This window comes from Canis lupus, chromosome 3, assembly GCF_003254725.2.
Source record: "Canis lupus dingo isolate Sandy chromosome 3, ASM325472v2, whole genome shotgun sequence".
In the NCBI taxonomy this organism is placed as follows: domain Eukaryota; kingdom Metazoa; phylum Chordata; class Mammalia; order Carnivora; family Canidae; genus Canis; species Canis lupus.
In genome coordinates, this window is record NC_064245.1 from 90,505,648 (window position 1) to 90,529,130 (window position 23,483).

The following is a 23,483-nucleotide window of genomic DNA, read 5'->3' on the forward strand; positions in this document are numbered from 1 at the left end:
AGGGTAAGTATAAAGTCCTAGGAGAAAAATATATATTTAAAATACATATTAAAGTGAAGAAAATGTAGTAGTTCTCTTTCTTTCCAGAATCTCTGGAGCTCTATAAGACCTTTATCATGATTCAGCCCTATAAGGAAGCTGTCCACAGAAATTTCTAGACAGCATATTCACAGAATTAGAAGACTTGGGTAATTCCAGCATCTTCACATTTCTGAAATAAAGAAATGTAAAAATAGCTTCAGAAAAGGAATACAAATGAGGAAGACTACATTATCAAGACTAAAATTTTTGAATTTGCATGCAGAGAGTTTAAAAACCTTCTGAATGTAAAGTAAGATTATTGAGATGACAAAGCGTCCAGTACCCAAGCCTCTGAGATAGGGGTTTATGTGGAGCCCAGAAAGGGATACTCACTGGAAATAGAACCAGGGGATGGAAAAGAATTAGGAGGAAGATACTTTGTAAGTATTTTGTGCTAATTAAGTCCCCCTCCCCCAATTGTTTAGTATCAGGGTTTCACAGTGGAACTGCTATTAACATTTAGGGAAGGGAAATTCTTCTTTTCAGAGACTGTCCCAAGCATTTATCTTGACTCACTATATACAACACCAGTAATTCCTCTTCCCCAGAAAGTGTTAACACCTTCAGGCAAGAAAAATGCTCTTGACCATTAAATGCTCCTTAGCAATACAGAACCATCCCCTAGTTGAGAACCATTAGTTATGCCTTTATCCTGTTAATTAGATAAATGTGTGGTGAAATCTTTGTTTAAAGAACTGTAGTATTTAGTCCATGTTATTTGCCCAAATAATCTTGTTTGAGCTGACAGTGTCTAAAGAAAAGAAACTCTTCATGTTTAATTAAGCACAAGATTTGAGTCCCTTTAATCCTCCAGTATTTATAGTCACAATTTCAGAGGACATTGGTCTGCCACCTGTGAATGGCCAAGCTTCACCTCTATCCTCTGATCCTGAGAGTCCTGGAGATCCTGGTCCTGGAGAGTGCCACCATTTGTTTGGATATTACCCTGATGTCACTCACTAAAAGTCATCTTTATTGTCTTCTCCATCTAATTCCAAGGGTTAAGAAGAGGCAGCCCCAATATTTCTATTCCATTCCAACCCCATTATGATCACAATGCAAGTTCAGCAAAATTATATTTATACCAATTATAGTTCTGACATTCTACTAAATGTTGGATATAAAATGATAATCAAGACATAATATGGACCTTAAGAAATATATTCTAGTAGGAGATAAACACATGGGAACAAATAATTAGTATAGAATAGGATTTTTTTTAAAGATTTTATTTATTTATTCACGAGAGACACAGAAAGAGAGGCAGAGACACAGGCAGAGGGAGAAGCAGGCTCCATGCGGGGAGCCTGATATGGAACTTGATCCCAGGGCTCTTGGGATCACCCCCTTAGCCAAAGGCAGATGCTCAACTGCTGAGCCACCCAGGCACCCAGTATAGAATAGGATTAATGCTGAAAGAGTACATAGAACAATAGTACAATCCTGAAGGAACACAAAGGAGAAAGTAAATGCCCCCTATCACGATAAGGAAGCATTTTAAAAGATACTCAAATGCTGAGCTCCCAGTGGTAAATAGGGATTCATTAACAAGACCGGTCAGGGGGATTTTTTTTTTTCTAACCATAGTGATTATGTCTCTCCTTATATGGAAAGATATAAGGTCTTTAACCAAAATAGCTCATGGAACAACAAATATTGCAATATTTCTATAAAGAAGTGCAGAGAGTTGTAGGAAACTAGCCTAGAGATAGAATTAGACTCAGCTCATTTAGGACTTAATGCATCTAAGATGACAATTTCATCCAATTGCTTAAAACCCCTTAAATGGGTCTCCATTACCACAGAACACTACTCAGCAATTAAAAGGAATAGATGTGCACCACCATGGATGAAAATAATTGTGCTGAGTGAAACAAGTCAGACAAAACAGAGTATATGTTATGCACTTCCATTTATCGAAAATTGTGGGAAATGCGAACTAATCTATAGTGAAAGCAGAGCAGCAGTTGCCTGGGGATGGAGATGGGGGTGGCAGCGATGGGAGAGAGATTACAAAGGGGCTTAAGGAAGCTTTCAGAGGTGATAGATATGTTCGCTCTCCTGATTCTGAGGATGGCTCCATGGGAGTATTTACAGGTCAGAAGTTATGAAATTGTACATGTCAAACATGTGTCATTTACTGTATGGCAGTTACACCCTCATAAAGTTGACCAAAAAAAAAGTGTTATACTTCGCATTTGACTGCCCACAAGCACTGTGAGAACACACAGAACCTGAAATAAATTCCCATCGGAGCGGGAAAGAATTGGGCGAGTGGGGGCCTAGGTTCTCATGGACTTTTCTTCTCAATTCATGGACATTCTTCTCAATTCAGTTAATCAGATACTGCGATACACCCTCCTTAGGCCAAACACTCCAATTAACAATAAAGACACATTAGTAATCAATACAGAAAAATCATTATCACTCAGAAGAATATAGTGTGAGCATACTTACCATCTAATTTAATTTAAAATATTAAATAGTAAAAAAAAAAAGACAAAACTTGATTTGTAAAATGCTTTTCTAAAGTCACTGCCCTTGCATTCATATGGATATGTATAAGTAAGGGGTGTATGAGTACTATTCATTTTATTTCTCCGTCCTAGAATGCTTTTCCTGGCCTCTTACTAACTCAGCTTTTAAACTTCTACTTTTTCTCAAGGCAGATCCAAAGTGATCCCTCCTTTGTGATGTTTCTTGTAAGCTCAGTTGTACACTGTGCACCCCTTCTTGCATGTTCTCACGAAGGTTCATCCATACTTTAGTCCTATGACCTATTAATGTGCTTTCATTGATTGATTAGCCTGGGTGTCTCCTCGCTAGAGTATGATTGCCATTGTCTGTGTATTCTGAGCAATCATCAATGCACCCAACATATGAGTATATATTTATCAAGAGAATGAATAATCAATGCTTCTGATTCTTGTCTTGGTTCATACGTTCTATGGCATGAATGGAAAAGAGGTACAATCTGCTGTGTCAGATCCCGTCTACCAGGGTTGGTCAGCAGCCCTCTACTGACAAAAATTCTAGTGTGATTTCTGAATCCACACAGAAGGTCTTGTTTGTTTAGAAACATCCATCATGGGTTGGGAGGGAGGAAGGAATATAAGGATATAAGCACCAAAGACTTGTGATTTCTAGATTTAGAAATATGTAATTAAAACATTATATAAAACAATACTTTAAAACTGTTTTCTCTCCAAAATAGACTGCTACCATTTCTTTCTAGAATTCATATCCTTTTTTTCTAATTGCCATATTGGGTGCTAAAATTGAGATGCCCTTCATCTTCTCATATGTTCTTCCTTAGATGAGAAAAGAAATCAGTGAGAGATACAAGGCTCTGTTAAAAAAAATTAACATTAAATTGGGGGGGGGGTTGAGGGAGAATGAGAAAGAAGAGGGGGACTGGTAATTGAAGATGACCTGGTGGAGGTAGATAAAGAAATAGGAAGTCTGAGAATTCTCCGGCACAGGGGAGGCCGAGGGATGTGTATGTGCTGTGTCGACTCTGCCTGTGTGACTGGTGCTTCACACATGTCAAGGGATTTCAAATATAGTCTGAGTCGGATCAGAAGGAAGAGAGTGGCCACAAGTTACCTGACACCAGTAGGTTGTAGAGTTTAGTGTAAGCATGAGGAACTCAGACTTGAGTGATTTAAAAATGTAGACATTACAAAAATCTTGGAAAGGCAATGGATTTACTTAAAAAAAAAAAGGTTTATTTATTTACTTAGCAGAGTGCAGTGAGGGGTGGGGTAGAGGGAGAGGGAGAGAGAGAGAATGATAAGCAGGCTCCATGCCCAGTGTGGAGCCCCACCTGGGGCTTGAGATCATGACTTGAGTCAAAATCAGGAGTCGGGTGCTTACCTGACTGAGCCACCCAGGCGCCCCAAGGCAATGGATTTCTTATGAAACATGATAGGGGAGTCAAGAAGATCTTATGAAAATATTAAAGGACACGGATGATCTGGGTTACAAAGAGCATAATATGATCATATCCTTCTTTAAAGATTATAATAGATCTTTTTTCATTATTTTATTGAAGTATTTTGACTATTCTAGAAGATAAGCAGATCAAGAATCATTTTTTGGAAAAATCTGAGGTTTCTGGAAATGAAAAATCACCCTTGAGCCAGTGAGTCAGGGAGGGAGAACATTCCAACATTTCCTTCCCCTTTTACTTCCAGGTCCCTCTTTCCCTTCCCTTCCTTCCTTCCCTCCTTCCCTCCTTCCCTCTCTCCCTCCTTCCTTCCTTCCTTCCTTCCTTCCTTCCTTCCTTCCTTCCTTCCCTCCTTCCCTCTCTCCCTCCTTCCTTCATTCCTTCCTTCCTTCCTTCCTTCCTTCCTTCCTTCCTTCCTTCCCTCCTTCCCTCTCTCCTTCCTTCCTTCCTTCCCTCCTTCCCTCCTTCCCTCCTTCCCTCTCTCCTTCCTTCCTTCCTTCCTTCCCTCCTTCCCTCCTTCCCTCCTTCCCTCTCTCCTTCCTTCCTTCCTTCCTTCCCTCCTTCCCTCCTTCCCTCCTTCCCTCTCTCCTTCCTTCCTTCCTTCCTTCCTTCCCTCCTTCCCTCCTTCCCTCCTTCCCTCCTTCCCTCTCTCCTTCCTTCCTTCCTTCCTTCCTTCCTTCCTTCCTTCCTTCCTTTCCTTCCTCCCTCCCTCCCTTCCTTCCCTCCTTCCCTACCAACTAAGCATATGTCACTCTTCATATAACTGTCAAAAACTTGAACATCAGGGGCCATGGTTTGAAATAGGAGTAATAAACATGCACAGCTATCGATGAGGTCGTAGGAAATAAGGAAGTTGAAGCTATATTTTTATGGCAAGGATATGCGATTTACTTTTTGAAGTAAAACATGTAATTATAATTTGTATGTTGTCATTGACTTTGCCCCCGGTTATTAAACACAATAAAGGATTCTGATTGTACAGGTGTGGCTTATTTCACTTAAACATTTACTTACTAAAATGTGGCTTCTTGGGGTTCTGCCTGTATCAGTATCCCGCACGTGCGTAACATGCTGTGGACGTATATGTGTCCACACACGCACACACACACGCACACGCACGCACACGGAGAACTTAGATAATTTTAAACCAAAGAATTCCCCCTTTGCGTCTGCTGTTGTTTGACTGGGTTAGGAAATTGCATTTATAAAGTCCCTTTTGGCCAGAAACAATGTTATACTCTGGGTAAGAAACTTCTTTCTTCTTTGATGAAGACAACATTTTTTTTTCCTTTTTTATGGGAACTAAACTATTCTCCAATTCCCCTGGTGGGATACGAATTAATATAGTAGAACAGAGTTTACCCTCAACAGCTGCAACTTGCACCTGTGGCATATTTTTTAATCCTTTTCCACTGCAGAATGATAGAGGGAAAAAAGCAGGGGAAAGGCTTTATGGGACCTTCCAACAGAGATGCTTAATGCATTATTAGGAATAGAAATTCTCCGTGGGATTTAACCATTCCTATTAGGAATTAGGCTTAGGGAACCAAGTAGGAAGAGTATATAACATTTCCCCAACCTGGACCGCGGCTGGCAGTGGGACCCACACTGGTCATTTTCTGGCTTCCCTCCCATCTGCCATATCAAGATTCCCCAGATAATTTCGCCTCCTGCCTTCTCTGATCCACAGCCTATAGAGCAGGGGTATTTATAGCACCACGCCGGCATTGTGTGAGCATCACTGGCCAAGACGGAGCACACAACCAGCTCTGCTGTGTGTCTGTTCCACATCATTAAGCATTAATGAAGTGATCTCTAATTGTTCCTCATTCCTGGGCTCCAGGCTCTTTATTGCTTGGTTCTCCCGTGCAGCTTCCCTTAGGCGTCCCGTTAACCCTCCCAACTGTCGAGATGGCAGGCGCATGCTCCCCTGTGGAGGCGCTGCCATTAACCTGCTAAGAGTTGGAAGGCAAAGGAAGGGGGTATAATGTTCCTAATGATGGGCATCTAGAAAACATCCTCAGCGCTGCTGTCGGCTGCCACTGCCCTCACCTCTGAATCCCATGAGCTGCCATCCACTTCCAGCTTTGTGTGTAGATCTCTGCCGAGTATCTAAACTGTCTTACTGGGGCACCAGGAGTGTGGCTCAGTAGGTTAGGCATCCGACTCTTGATTTCAGCTCAGGCCATGATCTCAGGGTCATGAGGTCAAGCCCTGCATCAGGCTCTGTGCTGAGTGTGGAGCCTGCTTAAGATTCACTCTCTCCCCCTCCCCGTGTCCTTCCTCCACCCCTGTTCACCTGTGCACACTCTCTAAAACAAATAAATACATCTCAAAAAAAAAAAAAAAAAGCCCAACTATCTTAGCATCATCCGTGACTATTTGGAGAATTTTTCAGCAATGGAGGTGCGTACATGTGTACAATTTCTGGGGACACTTCTCTAGGAAATCATGTCTATTAAGAGAAAGTTGTTTAGAAAAATACAGATAATTATAAGGAAAGCCATCAGCCAATTTACACCATCGCACAGAGATAAGGGCTTTTCGGATGACTTGTATACGTATTTTGGAAAAATGCTTTGGATGTGTCTCAACGAAACAAATCCCTCCCATCAGAAAGAGAAATAATGATCAACTTATACGTGTGTTTTGAGGGTAGGAGGAAACTTTTATTGCTGACTGTTAAAAAAGAAAAGTAAAAAAGAGCAAACACTAATAAAGACTGTCACCACACTTGACAACTTAATAAGTGGAGAGCATGAAAGTATTATTATCTTAGCAGAGTATTTCATTTCACCCAGAATCTCCTCTTAAAGCCCATGTGACAAATCTAGCTTAGAATTCAGTGCCAACTTTTCAACTGAACAAACAAGACCTGAAATCTCCAAACGCAACCAACAGTTCCTGTTGACCAAGTAGTAAAATAAAACCCAGGAAACAGTAACGGTGAGTTTGCGAAATTCGACAACCTCAGGAGCTATTAGACAGAAGACTTTTCATTCTTAATGAGAGCAGCAGGGTGTTTAGGGTACACAAATGAATGTGGTTCTGATTTAAAATATCAGCCACATATTGCACACAAACATTTAGAGGAAGGCCACGTTGCAGTAAAGCTTCTGTGGCGTCGGGTTACATCAAAATGGAGAATTTGATTACTAGGATGGCGTTGAACGAGAAAGGGAGTCAATACCAATTATTTCCCACTTATTTTGAAATATGAGTGTCCTGTGTTGAGACCCAAAGTACCTAAAGAACATAGCCTCCTCCAGGCGTCCATCCTGCCATCGTTTTACAGCACTGAGTGTCTGTCTTCCCTCCAGGAACTCCCATAAAAGTGTCAGCCAGCCCTATTTTTGCTTTTGCAGATGCATCTGCCTCTCTGACTCCGTCTGCTGCCCTGACGGCTCCAAGGGCTGCGTGCTTACAGCGCTGTCCTGCCAGCACACGTGTCGGTGGCCCAGACCTCCGAATGCCTGTCACTCCTCGTAGGTTTATATTGCACAGTTGAGTGGGTCCGTCCTTGGAGTGACTGCAGAGACAGGGCCTGGGAGACAGTCAGAAATCAGAGTGACATCTTTGCTCAAACGGAGCCCCTCGCCACCGACTGATGTACTTCAGAGGACGGGCGCCTGCAGCTGGCATTTCCCCCACATCTGTGAGCTTGAAGGGACGCGTTTACTGAAAGCTGTAGGATTTGCAGATCTGCAGAGGAGCTTAGAGTCCTCCTCATTTTGCAGTTGGAAAAAAATGGCACCTGCAGAAGTGGAGGGGCGCTTTTGCCTGGTAAGTGTCAAGACTTGGACTTGAACGTATGTCCGCTGGCTCTTGGTACCCCTCAAAATAAGGCTGGTTTTACAGTCCCTTGAGGTTACGTCGCTACATCCCTGGACCAGGGCAGCTCGGGGCTTCGGTACATCCATGGCGTGAGTGCAGTTTTCCTCTGTTTTCAGATTCAGGCTCCCTCCCACCCTCCTGAAACTGCCTTGCAAATTGGATTTACAAAGAGAACTTTAAATGAAAATACGGGTTTACTCAGGCTAATCCCATTATCCTCTCTGGGAAAGCCATTCAAAGTCTGGGTCCTGTTTATGTTTAATCTCTCAGTAGATGTGGTTATTACAGGACCTCTCGATATGAGTATAAAATAGTAGTAACCCAATCAATGTATTTTATTTGAATCAATCGTTTCCTTGAATTATTTGGGGACGTGTGTACCGAAGGCAAGTGTGCTGTCAATTAAGCAGATGAAACTGTCCAAGTCGACCCAATTCGAGTATATTCATAGGATAATTCTTCCCACGAAGAAGGTTATGTATACAGTAGACAAGTACTTCCAGCTGTACTGTCTTAGCTATCCACCAATTTACCCTTCCCCGGCCTAGGCAGTATAAAAAGAAAGGTGTTAAGAGGGTGTTAACAATAGGGCTGGAAGGAAGGTTCAATCTATTCCAGATGTGGTAGTTGACACCTTGTCTTAACTTTGTTCTCAGTCTAACACCTCATATATCATTGACAATGGGCCAATCAGGAAACACACCCAAAGATTGAGGTATCATGATTAGGTGCTAATAATTAGGGCTGGAATTCCTTTGACTGGAACAAACATATTAGTAGTCCGTTTCTCAGAGTTTCACACTAGATCTTTTTTACCTGACTTTGCAATTATTCTTTTATAACCCAATTTTGCAATTACACTCTTTTTTTCTTTATTCTTTTGCTCACTCTATTTCAAAAACATGGGTATGCTCTCTTATCCTTTGTTTTTTTTTTTTTTTCTATCCTATTTGGAAACCACAGGCTATGATAGTCGGAGCTGCACTGCAGAACCTAATTTATCAACAGGTAGAGGTTTAATGCGGCCTTTCTGCAGAACAAGAGTGTAAAAAAAGGCAAATAGGTGTTCAGTTTTATTTTGGAAAGTGTTTTGATGCAAAAGACTTCTGGAAAGAGCTTCAGAAAGCACGAGGGGCCACACTTTTAAAAAAACAATGAATTAAAAGATATTCTCACAAGACTAATTTCCAAGACTTTGGAGCATGGATATATATGCAGGTGAAGCAGGGATAGAAGCTGAGCTTTGAAAATGAGTAACATGCTGAATAGGGTGGAGGGTATTTCTTGCGGTAGGAAGAGAAAGGTGAAATCAATGGGAGAGACAAGCATCCGACTACCATGTAATAGGTTATTCTAGAAGAGCCAAGCCTCTTCGGGTGGGCGGTGCTGCAGCACCTCACTGAGAGAACTTCCTAGGACAGGTACAGATGCTTGAGGATACGTTTCAGGTCTATACACCTACAGAGAAGTAGCTGTTCTCCAACACCTATGCCAAAACTGTTGCTCTCCAAAAGTCAGCTCCAATGTAGTTTAGAGGAGCAAGGGTGCACCAGACTGTTTTAACAAATCAAAATCCTTATCAACAGAAATGAATGGAACTACTTACCTTAGACTGGGGAGCCCTAACCTGGCGTGAGGGTGTACCTCTAAATCAGATACTCCTGTGAGACCTCATTGAGAACCTGACTCTGAAACATAGGCAACAAGTGAGGAAGGTGAGTGAAGAACAGCCAGTGTGTCTGCCCTGGGAGGGAAAATGCTGGGACTGTGTAAGAAAAACTGTAAGGAAACCAGCGCATCTGAAGCAGAGGAGCAGTAGAAATGGTTGCAGAGAGTAAGTTTAGAGAGATAACAGGATGCCAAATTGTTTAGTGTTGTAGGTCGTGTTAAGACTTTTGGGTTTTGGGGGACACCTGGGTGTCTAAACGGTTGAGCATCTGCCTTCAGCTCAGGTCATGACCTCAGGGTCCTTGGGATAGAGTCCCATATGGGGTTCCCTGCAGGGAGCCTGCTTCTCCCTCTGCCTGTGTCTCTGCCTCTCTCTTTCTCTCTCTCTCTCTGTGTCTCTTATGAATAAAGAAATAAAATCTTAAAAAAAAAGAATTTTGGGTTTGGGGACACTTGGGTGGCTCAGTTGGTGAAACATCCTATTCTTGATCTCAGCTCAGGTCTTGATCTCAGGGTCATGAATTCAAGTCCCACATTGGGCTCTATCCTGGGCATAGAATCTATATTTTAAAAAATGGCTTTTACTCTAAGTGAAATAAATGGGGAGCCATTGCCAGGTTTTGAGCAGAGAACTAATATAATCTGATTTATATATATTTTTTAATTTATATTTAGAAGGGACTACTCTTGATGATTCAGAAATAATAGTGAAGCGGGGGCAAAGAAAGAAACAAAGAGAAAAGAGAAGGGTGATCTTCATCGGTTCCCCCGCTCCTCGTGTGAGACACATGCTGCTCCTCCACGTTGATAAGTGAAAGCTCATTCACTCCCCTCCTCTTGAACCTGGGGTGTGCTTATGACTTACATGAGGAATAAAAAGAGATGGAAGTGGTATAAGGACTTTATAAACATCCTCAAACTAATTCTCTTGAAGGATCCTTGTGAGAAGCTCCAGTGAGAACCTAGCTGCCATGCTGTGAGAAACCCAAGCTACACGGGAAGTCCGGGAAGTCCATATGCAGATGGTCCAGCTGACAAGTCCAGCTGAGCTCTCCTAAACAGCAGTCTCAGCTGCCCGCCGAGTGGGTAAGCCACCTCGGACATCTAGTCTCATGTATCATCTGATTGTAAATGCATGAAAGACCTCAAGCAAAAACCCACTCAGTGGTGGCCCCTCAATGCAGCGCATGATGGAGAAAAATAAAATCTTGTTTTATATCACAGAACTTTGGAGTAATTTGCAAAACAAACAAACAAACAAACAAACAAAAAACCTATGCAGCTATACACAAAAAAATGAAGCACAGCCTATTTCTTAGTCCATAAGAACATAGCAACAGAGGAGTGAGAATGGTTTAGAATCTCAGTACAACTGCTGTACAGCAAAATGGATCTAGAAATATGGGGGCACCTGGGGGGCTCAGTCAATGAAGTGTCTGCCTTCAGCTCAGGTCATGATCCCAGGGTCCTGGGATGGAGCCCTGTGTCGCTCCCTGCTCAGCTGGAAGCCTGCCTCTCCCTCTGCCCTGCCCTCGCTCATGCTCTTTCTCGTGCTCTCTCTCTCTCTCTCAAAGAAATAAAATCTTTTTTAAAAAAATGGATCATTGACTGATGGATGTGCAAAGACCAAGAATTAAGGAAGATTACACAATGTTTCACCAGAACAACAGAGAGGTAGAAATTGCTATCAAACATGTTGCTGGATGGCTACGGATGGGGAAAACATAGGGAAGGAATAGGCTTTTGAGGAGAGAAGTGATAAATGAGTGATTTCTGAATTTTTTAGGTACAGTAAGTAGGATAAGCAAACGGGAAACATTAAAAGCAGGAACTAATGGCGGATTATTATTAGAATCCATTCATAAGGTAAATCTGGCCTTCTTAAGTGTCATTTCAGAATGGATGGCAAACAAGAAAAAAATGTGTAAATCGAAGAACATGTCAAAGGAGACAAAGACGGAGTCCAATGTCAAAGACAGAGTCATATTATTTGGAAAATATGACCACAGCTTATGAAGTTACACACCAAAGATGATGTCAAGAGTTCTACAGTCAGGGACAGATGCATGTAGGATTGAAATGTGTGAACGTACATTAAAATTTTGAATAAATGTTCTAGAAGGGAACATATGTACCCATCCCTTTGTGGAAAAAAAAAACTACCATGGATTATGATTTTTGTGTTTCAAGTGTGTGTCTGTAATTTTTTGTGTGTATTTATTTTCTTTCTTTACATCAATGAGATTGGAGATAGTTTTGATTTTATTTCCAGGAGGAGGGTTACCTTGCCATTTTCTGTCTTATTCCAAAATGTTCAGGTTAAATGTTGTGGCTTTATTTGTAACCCAGAGGCACCTGAACTTTCAAGGAAAATCCATATCTTAACAGATTTTCAGTATAATTACAATATATCAGTGATCCAAATAGATTTAAATAAGCTTTGGCTAAATATCAAAAGTTAATATTCTGTAGTCATAAAACCCCAAGCCCGCCTTTGCCCTTCTGAATTAGGAAGAAAGCAAATACAGACACTTTTAAAAAGATCAATGCCAAAAAAGCATTTTTTTTAAAAAGAACAAGGAACAGAGAAAAAGGAGGATGCTTTGTCTTTGCTTTTATAATCTTGTCTCTTTGCTATCTCCCTTGAGATGGGGGTAACACAGGAAGTAGAAGACAGTCCATCCCATTTTGTCAAACTGCAGCACCGATCAACACATTTATCTTGTTGCTTGAAATTCGATTGTAGTTAGAAACATAATTCCATCTTTATGATATAAAACCTGATTTGCTTCTCACTGCCGGTGTTCACAGCAGTTCTCCAATAGACACAAGGGGTGTTAATTTTCTTTTACTCTATCTACCCTAAAAGCGTAAAAGTCAGTACTTGCCACTAATTTTTCAGCCTCAAGATCACTATTTGATATTGGACATTCAACGTAAACTTACTAATCCCCTTAAACACATACCTATAAAAATGTGCTTTGGAATTTGGGGAGGGATATTATTTTCATTATAAGGTAGACTTATGGAGATAACTAACATTTTATGATAGCAGCTATGTGGCAAGCAGTTTTCCAAACAGTGTGTGCGCGTCGTTTCTTTTAATCATAAGGAAACTTACAAGGTAGGCATCGCTACCCCTATTTTATAGATAAAGAAACTGAGGCCCATTAAGATTAAATAATTGTCAATGTCACACAGCATACAAGGTACAGAGCAAATTTTTATTTTATTTTATTATTTCATTTATTTTCAGAGCAAATATTTCAACCTAAGAAGTGTGACTATAGAATATATACTCCTAGCCACTAGACGGCATATCTATGTCCATTAGAAGAGGAAAATTAGAGTGCTATCACAGGAACGAAGACTGCAAAAACTGAATTATGATTTCATATTCAAATAATTATGAATTATTAGCAGTGTGCAAAAATCTCCTAAGGGCTTATGGAAGTCTCTTGGTGTGGTGATGGGAAATGACCAAATGAGGGATCCCTGGGTGGCTCAGCGGTCAGCGCCTGCCTTCAGCCCAGGGTGTGATCCTGGAGGCACAGGATCGAGTCCCATGTCAGGCTCCCTGCATGGAGCCTGCTTCTCCCTCTGCCTGTCTCTCTCTCTCTGTCTCTCTCTGTGTCTCTCATGAATAAATAAATAAAATCTTAAAAAAAAAAAAGAAGGAAATTACCAAATGAATCTGGATTCCTGCACTTCGGTGGGTGACGAACAAACAGTGGTATATCCACGCCATGGACTAGTATTCAGTAATAAAAAGGAACAAAACACTGACTCATGCAACAACCCATGCCTCATATACTTAGTGAAAGAAGCCAGTCTCCAACATTTACATACTGTGTGGTTCTGTACAGGGGTTAGGAGTAGAAGTAGGGGGTGACTGTAAGGATGTGGAACACGTGGAATTTGGGGGATGATGGAACTATTCTAAATCTTGACGATAGTGGTAGTGACACAAATCTACACGTTTAGCAATTTACAGTCAATTCTATGCCAAAAAGTCCATTTACTATATGATAATTTTTAAAAAATTAGATTTTAGTAATCCTGAGAGGGAGAAAAAAGGAATCTTGATTCAAGATTTGGTCGTTCTACTTAAAACTGTGGATCCTTGATCAAGTTGCTTAAACATACTTTCAGGGACCTTTTTCTGTCTAATTAACAAGTGACTACAAATGCCTATCTAGTGATTAATAGTAAATTTTGTGAGATGCTCACTGCCATGGCTGCATGTTGCTAGTAACACTCAATCCATGATTGTACACACCGTTCATTGTCTTGAGAAAAATAAAAGTAGCTTCCTTTGCCCTCTTTTCAGGTGTCCCTGCAGCAAGGACATAATGAGCTGGTCCCAGGATGGAAGGTTCCTTAAGAGCCGTCAACAATAGGACCATTCTATAAGCTCCTCTTTGGTGATTATACTACATCCATGGAAGCGCCATCTCCTTGTCATGATCCAAGCCAACAGTGCTTCCAAAGAGGCTGTAAAGGACACTTTCAACCATGGAAGCTCAAGAAATGTGAGCCCCTCCTTCCTCACTTCTCTTGAGCCACCTCTAGTTCCACTGTCCTGCTGAAACTCCAGTCTCCCTTTCTGCAAAGATGCCCCCTCTTTTCAGGCCACCAACCCCACTCCCTTCTGGTCCATGAGGCCCCAGCCTTGTCCTTCCCCTGAGTTCTCTGAGGACCTTCCCACCTGAGCGACGCCTGTTGCTCTCTAACCACATACGGCCTGGTAGCTGATTCAGCAAAGCACATGCTCAGGCTGTATCGTGTCAAAGAAAACCCAAGTTTCTTGAAGGCAGGCAGGCAAAAAACTAAAATACATTACAAAGCTGCTGTGTGTCTGGCCTTCTCTGTACTTCATACGCACTGCTGGGTTTTTCTTCAAAACGAGTTAAATAGGAAACTTTACCTGCATTATGTACGAAAAGAGCGAGTCGCTTTCCCCAGGGAGAGTCACATATGTTGAAGCTGGGATTTGAACCTCCACGTGACTCAAAATTCACTCGATGTTATTGAATTTTGCACTACAGAAAAACACATTTTTCTTTATAGCCCACAGGAAATTAAATACACACAAGCTTCATGAATTATCTGTAGAACGTAATTGAACGGAATCTTTCCTACCTACATCAGCATTTTTAAAATAATAAAGCTTCCTGTTTCCTGAGGAAGATGATGATTGACTTTTACCGAAATAAAAGTTTCAGATGAGAGGAAAGGGGGTTTTTACACCCAACTTCCAAATATAAGATGTGGGCTTTTATTTTCTTGTTTCTCTTCTCCCTTCTATTTGTCTTTGTCTTTCTTACTGCTGTTCTTCCTCCTTCTCCTCTTCCCTCTGTCCTTCCTTCCTCTTCCTATTCTCTCTTCTCTTTCTTTTCTTCATTTCCTCCTCCTCCTCTTGCGTTTTCTGTGTCTCTGTTTCTTTCTTTCTTTTATTATTATTATTTTTTAAATTAAATGGGCACCGTTTTTTAAAGTCAAAAGCACATCTTACTAAGACACTGTTCAGATGCTATGGATGGCATTGAGCAAATCTATAAGCCACTTGTGAATAGCAGGAACTAAGTTTCTTTTTTCCTGTTCAGTTAGCTATACATGAGGTTGGCAAAGGAAAAGAGAGCAAAGAGAAAATAGGCCAAATAATTTTTCTTGTAAGCTGATGAAAATGATCAATGGAAACATGGTTTCTGATCATTTTGAAATCAGAATTACCAAGGGAATGGAATCTGTAGGGAAGTGTATTCCCCCCTGCTTTGTTGTGCTGTGGATGCTCAAGTGTTGTGCATTACACGTGGGAAACTTCCTTTCATGGCAATAGCACATGATTCAAGTAAAACGCAGGACTCCGATAATAGGACTCAGGAAAATTTGGAATTTAGTGTTCAATAGCAAGGGTCCCCCATATTGCTCAACCTCATCGATTTATGTTATTATTTTATTTTATTTTATTTTATTTTATTTTATTTTATTTTATTATTTTATAAGATTTTATTTACTTATCTGACAGAGAGATAGAGCCAGAGAGCACAAGCTGGGGGATCAACTGCCAAAGAAGGAGAAGCAGGCTCCGCACTGAGCAGGGATCCCAATGACGAGCTCGATCCCAGGACCCCAAGACCACTATCCAAGCCAAGGGCAGATGCACAACAAACTGGAGCCACCCAAGTGCCCCTTCACTGATGCATTTTAGTTCCCTTAGAAAAATACATTTTTAGGGATGCCTGGGTGGCTCAGTGGTTGAGCTTCTGCCTTTGGCTCAGGTTGTGATCCTGGGGTCCCAGGATTGAGTCCCACATTGGGCTCCCTACAGGGAGCCTGCTTCTCCCTCTACTTATGTCTCTGCCTGTCTTTCTGTGTGTCTCTCAGGAATAAATAAATAATGTCTTTAAAAAAAAAGAAAAATGCATTTTTGTAACTACTATTGGATAATATTTACTAACAGTTACTGAGAAGTCAATATACACCATCCATTGTCCTATTTACAGCTATTTATGTCCATTGTCATATTTAAATCTATAATGATCAGGGATGATTTTCATCATTTGCATTCAACAAGAGGATAACTGAGTCACAAAAAGGTTAAGAAAGGTGTCAAAAGACAACCCCCCTCCGTCCGCCCCAAGGTAGGGGATAGCGAAGCAGGATTGTGAGGGAAACCACTGAGCTACCTGTGCTCATAACAACTACACTATATGCTTCTCCCAGGGAATGGCAGCTACTGGAGGCATCTTCACCAATATCTGATAGAAGAGTCTATGTTTGTAGTCTACCCTACTGTATAAACATTTGCATTTAGCTGCTGAAATGGGATATTTGCTATGCATTCCCTGAAATTTATTCTGAAAATACAAAAAGCTTTGTTTGATCATTGCCCAAATGCACTCTCAATTATTCTTCAAGCTAGTTTCCTTGGATGGGTATTGATGGGATTTACGCTCACAGAGAAATCCAGCTGACATGCAAACAAAGACAAGGAGAAGGCTTAGCTACAAGCTAGTATCACCCATAATGATTGACCTTGTACTGTGAATTTTAACTGTCAAGCAATTGAATTTCAGACTCCAAGCAAAAGTAAAATTGTTACATGAGCATAAGGATAACATCATGAGTTTGCACTGACTAAGGTAAGGAAGAAATCGGGTATCAACTGTCATTATTTGGTAGACATGAAGGCCATCTGCAAAAGTTCACTTACCTGGGAGAATACAATTAGAATTCAGATAATAAACTGGTTCACCAGACACCAAGACAAATGCACTGAGGATTCATTTCAATACATCAATATACAGCAATGATTTCAGGTATTTTGGCATCCCTAGCAGAAGAAAAACACGATTTATTAAAAGTATAATGATGTTATGGCATCATCATGGATATAATATATTTTTATGCGAGGAAACCAAATAAAGACTGGTGTTTCTTTTTACCTGAATGTGGTGTGCTTTTTTATTTGTTTGTTCTTTGGTTTTGGTTTTGTTTTTCAAACAAAACCAAGTGTACTTGGCCGCTTATTTCTGACATCTTTATTGATGTTATTCAATACTATTCCGTTAGCAAGTGCTATGGGATGATCTGCAGCCCCCCAAATTTATATGTGGGACACTAAGTCCTAGTACCTCAGGACGTGACTATATTTGGACACACGGCCTTTGAAGGGGTGATTAAGTTATAACGAGGCCTTTGCAGTGGACTTACTCTGATATGACCTGGGCTTTTATAAAAAGAGGAAATTTGAATGTACAAAAAGACAACAGAGATACACAAACAGGAAAAGACCATTTGAGGACATGGTGAGGAAGGGGCCATGCGCAAGCCAAGAAGAGCTCAGGTCTCGGAAGAGAGCACACCTGCCAGCAGGTCAGTCTCAGACATCCAGCCTCCAGGACTGTGAGAAAATATAATTTTATTGTTTAAGCCACCCAGTCTGTGATATTCAGCTATGGCCACTCTAGAAAACTAATACAATGACTCCCCTTTAATATATTTTGTCACACTGACTGGAAGTCTCTCCCTATTCATAAGACACCCGATAGGTTAGTGTTCTTGATATTAGACTGAGAAAGCTAATTCTTTTCTAAAACTTAAATGTAAAGCGATTGTGTTTTTCAGACTATTCTTTGTCACGAAGTCTTAATACATTCTGAAGAATAAAAATGCTCAGTTTAAAATAATAAATAAGGGCAGTTTAGGGGGGAATCAGTGTGGGGTGGATTAGAACCAAAGAGTCCAGGGTTTGAATCCCTGCTCTGCCCTGGGAGAAATTACTTAACCTCTTTTTCTGGTTATTCAGCCAGTTCTAGGACCACTTGTGAATATCAGTTATGTCCAACAGTGACCATGGAGAGAGGGCTAGGTCAGTGGGGGAGGACATCTGGTTGTTCTTCCAAAGTAGCCAAGCAGCCAGCCCAATTGTGATTCAACTTCTTGCCAGATCTCAGTGGATGGAAAGGTAATCTCGTCTTGTGTTTTCTCTTAATAAGCAACCAAATTATGACAGCCAGAAAGCCACATCCACTGATCTCACTATCCATACTGTTCATGGGATGAAGATATTGATTGCAATCAGAAAGGACACCAGTTTAGGGGTAGAAAAATCTGGTGAATATGCCAGAACTGGTTTGCTACATGTCCGTGTCACTCTGGACTTAAAGATTAGTAGCAATTTATATTTTTAAAAAGCTCCTCCTGTGACACTGAAGGTAAAATTTGGAAATGAATATACTATACTAATTATAAGCTTTGAAAGAACAAAAAAACAAGTCTCCGTTTTCACAGTTTTATCTCTAGTTCCTTGCAAAATCTACAGTACAGAATCAGGAATCAACATATACTGGTTGAATGAATAAATGATTATGATCTTCTGGAAAACACAGGAATTAATACTCATTACACAGATGTTGCCGATTAAAAGAGACAAATGACATATATTACTGGGCAGAGAAGGTGCTCATGAAAGGGTAGTTTTGAGATTATCATTCATTCATCTTATTTTATTTTGTTCCTGTTACACTGTGACCAGTTTGCAAGGCAGCAGAGCTACAAAAGGTCACATTTTCCCCAAGTCTACTCCAAAAACAGATGTGCAAACCGTGATAGTATCATGCCACCATTAATTCAAGTTTTAAAACGCAAGTTTTCTGGCACAGAGTCAATATATGAAACTACTTCTTCGGTAGTTCATTATAAGGGAAATCTTCATTGGCAAAATTAATGGATTCCAAATTTCAATTGCTTGAACGCAAGTGTTTCCGTTTGGCACAGAGGTGGTTTTCTTCCACGTGCTAGGGATCCACCTCCTTCTTCAGTCGCCCTCTAGAGTCTTTCTGTCTCTGAGTTCAGTGGTGGGGGGATGTGGAAAGCAAGCCGGAAGAGGACACGGACCACTTCCTAAATATCTTACCTTGAAAATGATGCGTATCGTTTCTGCCCGCAGGCCAAAGCCAAAGCTAGCTAAAGGCTTACACCTAGAGGAATCTGGAAAATGAAGCCCCTGCCTGGGAAACTGCTTTGCAGAGACAGTTCCTTGATATGCACATTTGGGGGGCCGTGCTAACCATCTATGTCACTGATGCCCACCGTGGGTCAAGCACTGAGTCAGGAGAACGTCACAAGACATGGTGGCACACGATCTGAGACTGGAATAAAGAGTAGGCATTATCCAGGAGGAGGGGCGAGAAGAGAATCCCAGAAGCAGTGACCAGCAGGTTAGATCCAGCAGATGCGAGGAGGAAAATAAGGGAGTCCCATCTCGCTTCCACACTAACTGTGTGGTAGTGAGTAGTGGAAGATGAGTCTAGAGGGAGGAGCTGAAGATGAAGAGCCTAAATGTCATTATACTAACACCCTATCTTCTCATTCAGCTCTCTCTTCCCCTCAGAGTCTCCATTGATTGGGTTTAGGTCCTCACAAACAATCCTTCTCATTCTTGCTCATTCATGAGGATAATCTGCTTGCTAGACAGGCCACTAAAAGGGAAATCTTTCCTATTCAATGACTGACCTTTTAATTCTCCCAATTGACTGTGTAGATAAAGCCTGGTCATGTGTCTCAGCCAATTGGCCCTCTATTGAGAAGAGCAGTGCAAGGTTCTCCCATTGACACAGACATGACTCGAGTGCACCAAGGACATGGGCAAGGGGGTCGTTCATATAGCGTCTGCTAATTAACTGCCTTTTGAAACGTAGGCAGTTCAGTGTATTGTGGTCTGGTATTGTGTTTCCTCATCGATACCCTTCAGCCGAGAGAGTTCAATTCCCAGTGACAGCAATATGTTCATTTATTTTTAATATTCCATGACCTACTCAGGGTTATGGCCTCATTAAAAAACGATTGATGTCTTTGGCATAAGCCTGGGAAGTGTCCTTGTTGTCTGCATTTAAACATGATGAAGAAAGAAAAAAAATGAAAAAGGGTTGCCCTAGATCTTTCCAAGACTGTAACAAAAACTGACAAGAGTAATTGTTTGCTACTTCGGGGACTTACAAAAATAGATAACCAATCAAATGAGGTCAGTATATTTCGCTTCTTCTATATGTGGTTGAAAAGGTGTTATTTTTAAAGTTTTAAATAGCTAACATTAATGGGAAAAATCTGGCTTCTTATTAAATTGATTTAATTAATTTTCTGTTCTGTGTAATAATAGGATACGAGAATATGTAGAATCTTTTAAAACTTATTTATGTAAATCCCACAGACCATCTTTTCATTGATCTCTCTATAAATACTGTACTGGGGAGACTCATGAATAATGTGCATAAGTCTGCATGGTCCAGACTGAAATTTTAAATACTGACAGCTGTCAAGAAATGTGACTATTTGTAGATTATGTGGAAATTTACAGAGTTACAGTAAAGATCTGAATTTAAACAGGACATATGTTTATCCTCGTGGTTGTCGATAACTGATATTTATAATGATGTGTTTCTCCTAAAGCCCTTCTTTGTCCCACAGAATGTTTTGAATGACACAAGAAAGATTACGTCCTGCTAAGCATCATTTTGCTAATAACTCTATTGTATGACAAATTGATTATTTGAAAACTGGAAGTCAATGTTTGGTGCATATGTTAACCCAAGCACTGACTCAGTATCTAATGTCTACAACGAGCGCTTCAGGAGCTGGCACGCCATGACCAACAAGCTAAGGCCCCGACTTTGATACATTCAGAGTTTAGCAGCAAACAGAAGTATGTGAAAGTGATTCTACTGAACTTGCATAAGTGTTAGAAGAAAGATGAACGCAAAGTCCTCTGGGAGCACAGGAAGAGGAGAATGAAAGAAATTTGCATGGGACTTTAGGATTATATAAATACAGGCTACAATACCAGACCTTCTACGTCTCTATCACCTGTGTATGGTGTGATCTCTTGAGTCTCTCATTCTACTCCTCCAATCCCAAGGAGCTATTTAAAATACATGATGCTGTGAAAACTAAAAAGAATCATCCCTGCAAATGGCTGAAATATATATTTCCCCAAGTGTTTGTTCTCCCTTATGCTAATATTGAGGGAGAAGGGTAACATTTCAGACTTGTGATATTTAAGATAGTTCTTGAAGGAAATAATAAAAGTTTGCTGGGTAGAGAAGAAAGGAAAGAGGAATGTTTTAGGGTGGGAGAAAAAGATGCGGAAGCACAAAGCTGTGATAGTATGGCATCAGTGGCTTAGGGTTCCATTTCCTTTGCTTCAAGCAAAAAAAAAAAAAGGAAAATAGCAAATTCCTATTTTAAGAAGAAAATAAGAAAACTAATGCATGTTGGACACTATCCAGATAACTTCCTAAAATCACTAGTTCAGTATATTCAATTTTGCCAACAAAGAAACTGAGATGTCAATAAATGAATTAACTCACCCTGGATTACTAGGCTAAACAACAAAGCCTAGGGAACACTGACAACAGCAATCAACGGCCAGGTTGTGGAGTAGCAGAAACTCTCATCTATTGCTGGTGGGAGTGCCAAATGGTAGGACCACTTTGGAAAACAGCTTGGCAGTGTCAAACTCAACTAAACATACGCTTGCCGTATGATCCAATGATCATGCCCCTTGGTATTTACTCAGGTGGGTTGAAAACTTATATTCACACAAAAACATGCACATAAACACGTACAGCAGTTTTATTCATAGCTGCTAAAACCTGGAAGCCACCAAGGTGTCTTTCAATAGGTGACTGGGGACGAGGGTGGGTGGGAGGAACTGGGGACCTCTACATGATGGAGCGTTACTCAGTGCTGAAGAAACACACGAGCTATCAGAGCATAAGAAGCCAAGAGCTAACTCAGATGCACATTACTCAGTGAAAGAGGCCAACTCGAGAAGGCTACATATGGCACAACTCCAACTGTGGCATTCTGGAGAAGGCAAAACTACTGAGCCCACAGAAAGATCAGTAGTTGCCCAACGTTAGTACAGGCGGGGGGTGAGGGGGTACGAAGATGGACAGAGAACAGATGTTTAAGGCACTGAAAATACTCTGTATGAAGCCATAATGGTAGATAAATGTCATTACACATTTGTTCAAACACAAAGAATGTACAGCACTGAAGAGTGAACTGTACTCTGTGAACTAGGGATTTGGGGTGATCATGATGTGTCCGTGTAGGTTCAACATCCTCAACTGACCCAATGTACCACTCTGTTAGGGGCTGTTGATGGGAGAGGCTCTGCGTGAGCAGGGACACTGGAGTGCATGTGAACTCTCTGTACCTGTCCTTCAATTTTGCTATGAACCTAAAACTGCTTTTAAAAAATAAATTCCTCCCCAAAAAAAGAAAAGAAAAGAAAGAAAAGAAAAAAAGAAAAGAAAAGAAAAAAAGAAGAAAAGAAAAGAAAGAAAAGGAAAAGAAAAAAGAAAAGAAAAGAAAAAAAGAAAAGAAAAGAAAAGAAAAAGAAAAAAAGAAAAGAAAAGAAAAGAAAGAAAAGAAAAGAAAAGGAAGAAAAGAAAAAAGAAAGGAAAAGAAAAAAGAAAAGAAAAGAAAAAAAGAAAAGAAAAGAAGAAAAGAAAAGAAAGAAAAGAAAAAGAAGAAAAGAAAGAAAAGAAAAGAAAAGAAAAGAAAAGAAAAGAAAAGAAAGAAAAGAAAGAAAAGAAAAGAAAAGAAAAGAAAAGAAAAGAAAAGAAAAGAAAAGAAAAAAAGAAAAGAAAAGAAAAGAAAAGAAAAAATAAATTCCTGGGACACCTGGGTGGCCCAGTGGTTGAGCACCTGCCTTCAGCTCAGGGCATGACCCCGGGGTCCTGGGATCGAGTCCCACGTCGGGCTCCCTGCATGGAGCCTGCTTCTCCCTCTGCCTGTGTCTCTGCCTCTCTCTCTGTCTCTCTCTCTCTGTGTCTCATGAATAAATAAATCAATCTTTTTCAAAAAATAGGAATTCAATATAAAAAAAAATCTCTGTCAGTTTGGTTGGTTGACTGAATTATCCAGCAGTATTTCATTTAATACTCAATGGCAAGGAGATATCATTACCCCTGGATAGACAGTGAGGCTCAGAAAGGCCTCCAAGCATAGATGCGAAAACTCAGAAGTCTAAACCTTTGGCGTTACCAGCTCACAGGTGATGGAGTGAATAACCAAACCCAGTTAGTTCTATCTGATTCTGAACTCCCAAGTCTTTCCCACACATCTGGATGCCTCTTTTGATTTGTAATTTGGCCAGAATCTGTGCCTATCTAAAACGGGCTGCATCCAGACACATCAAACAGTCCCGTGGACTGTTGTCCTGTACATAGCACTGAAGGTGATCAATACCTCTTTTTCATCAGTCACCTTTTGGGAAGAATTGTATTTAAATAAACTGACCCCCCCCCAAAAAAAATGAGTGGCAATACGAGCCGGCAAAATCACAAAGTAAAATCCTCCGACATCATTCCCATCTGTCTTACATTTGGACTCTGACGGTCTCTGCCCCCATGCTAGATCAGCAGGTCACAATGTGCTT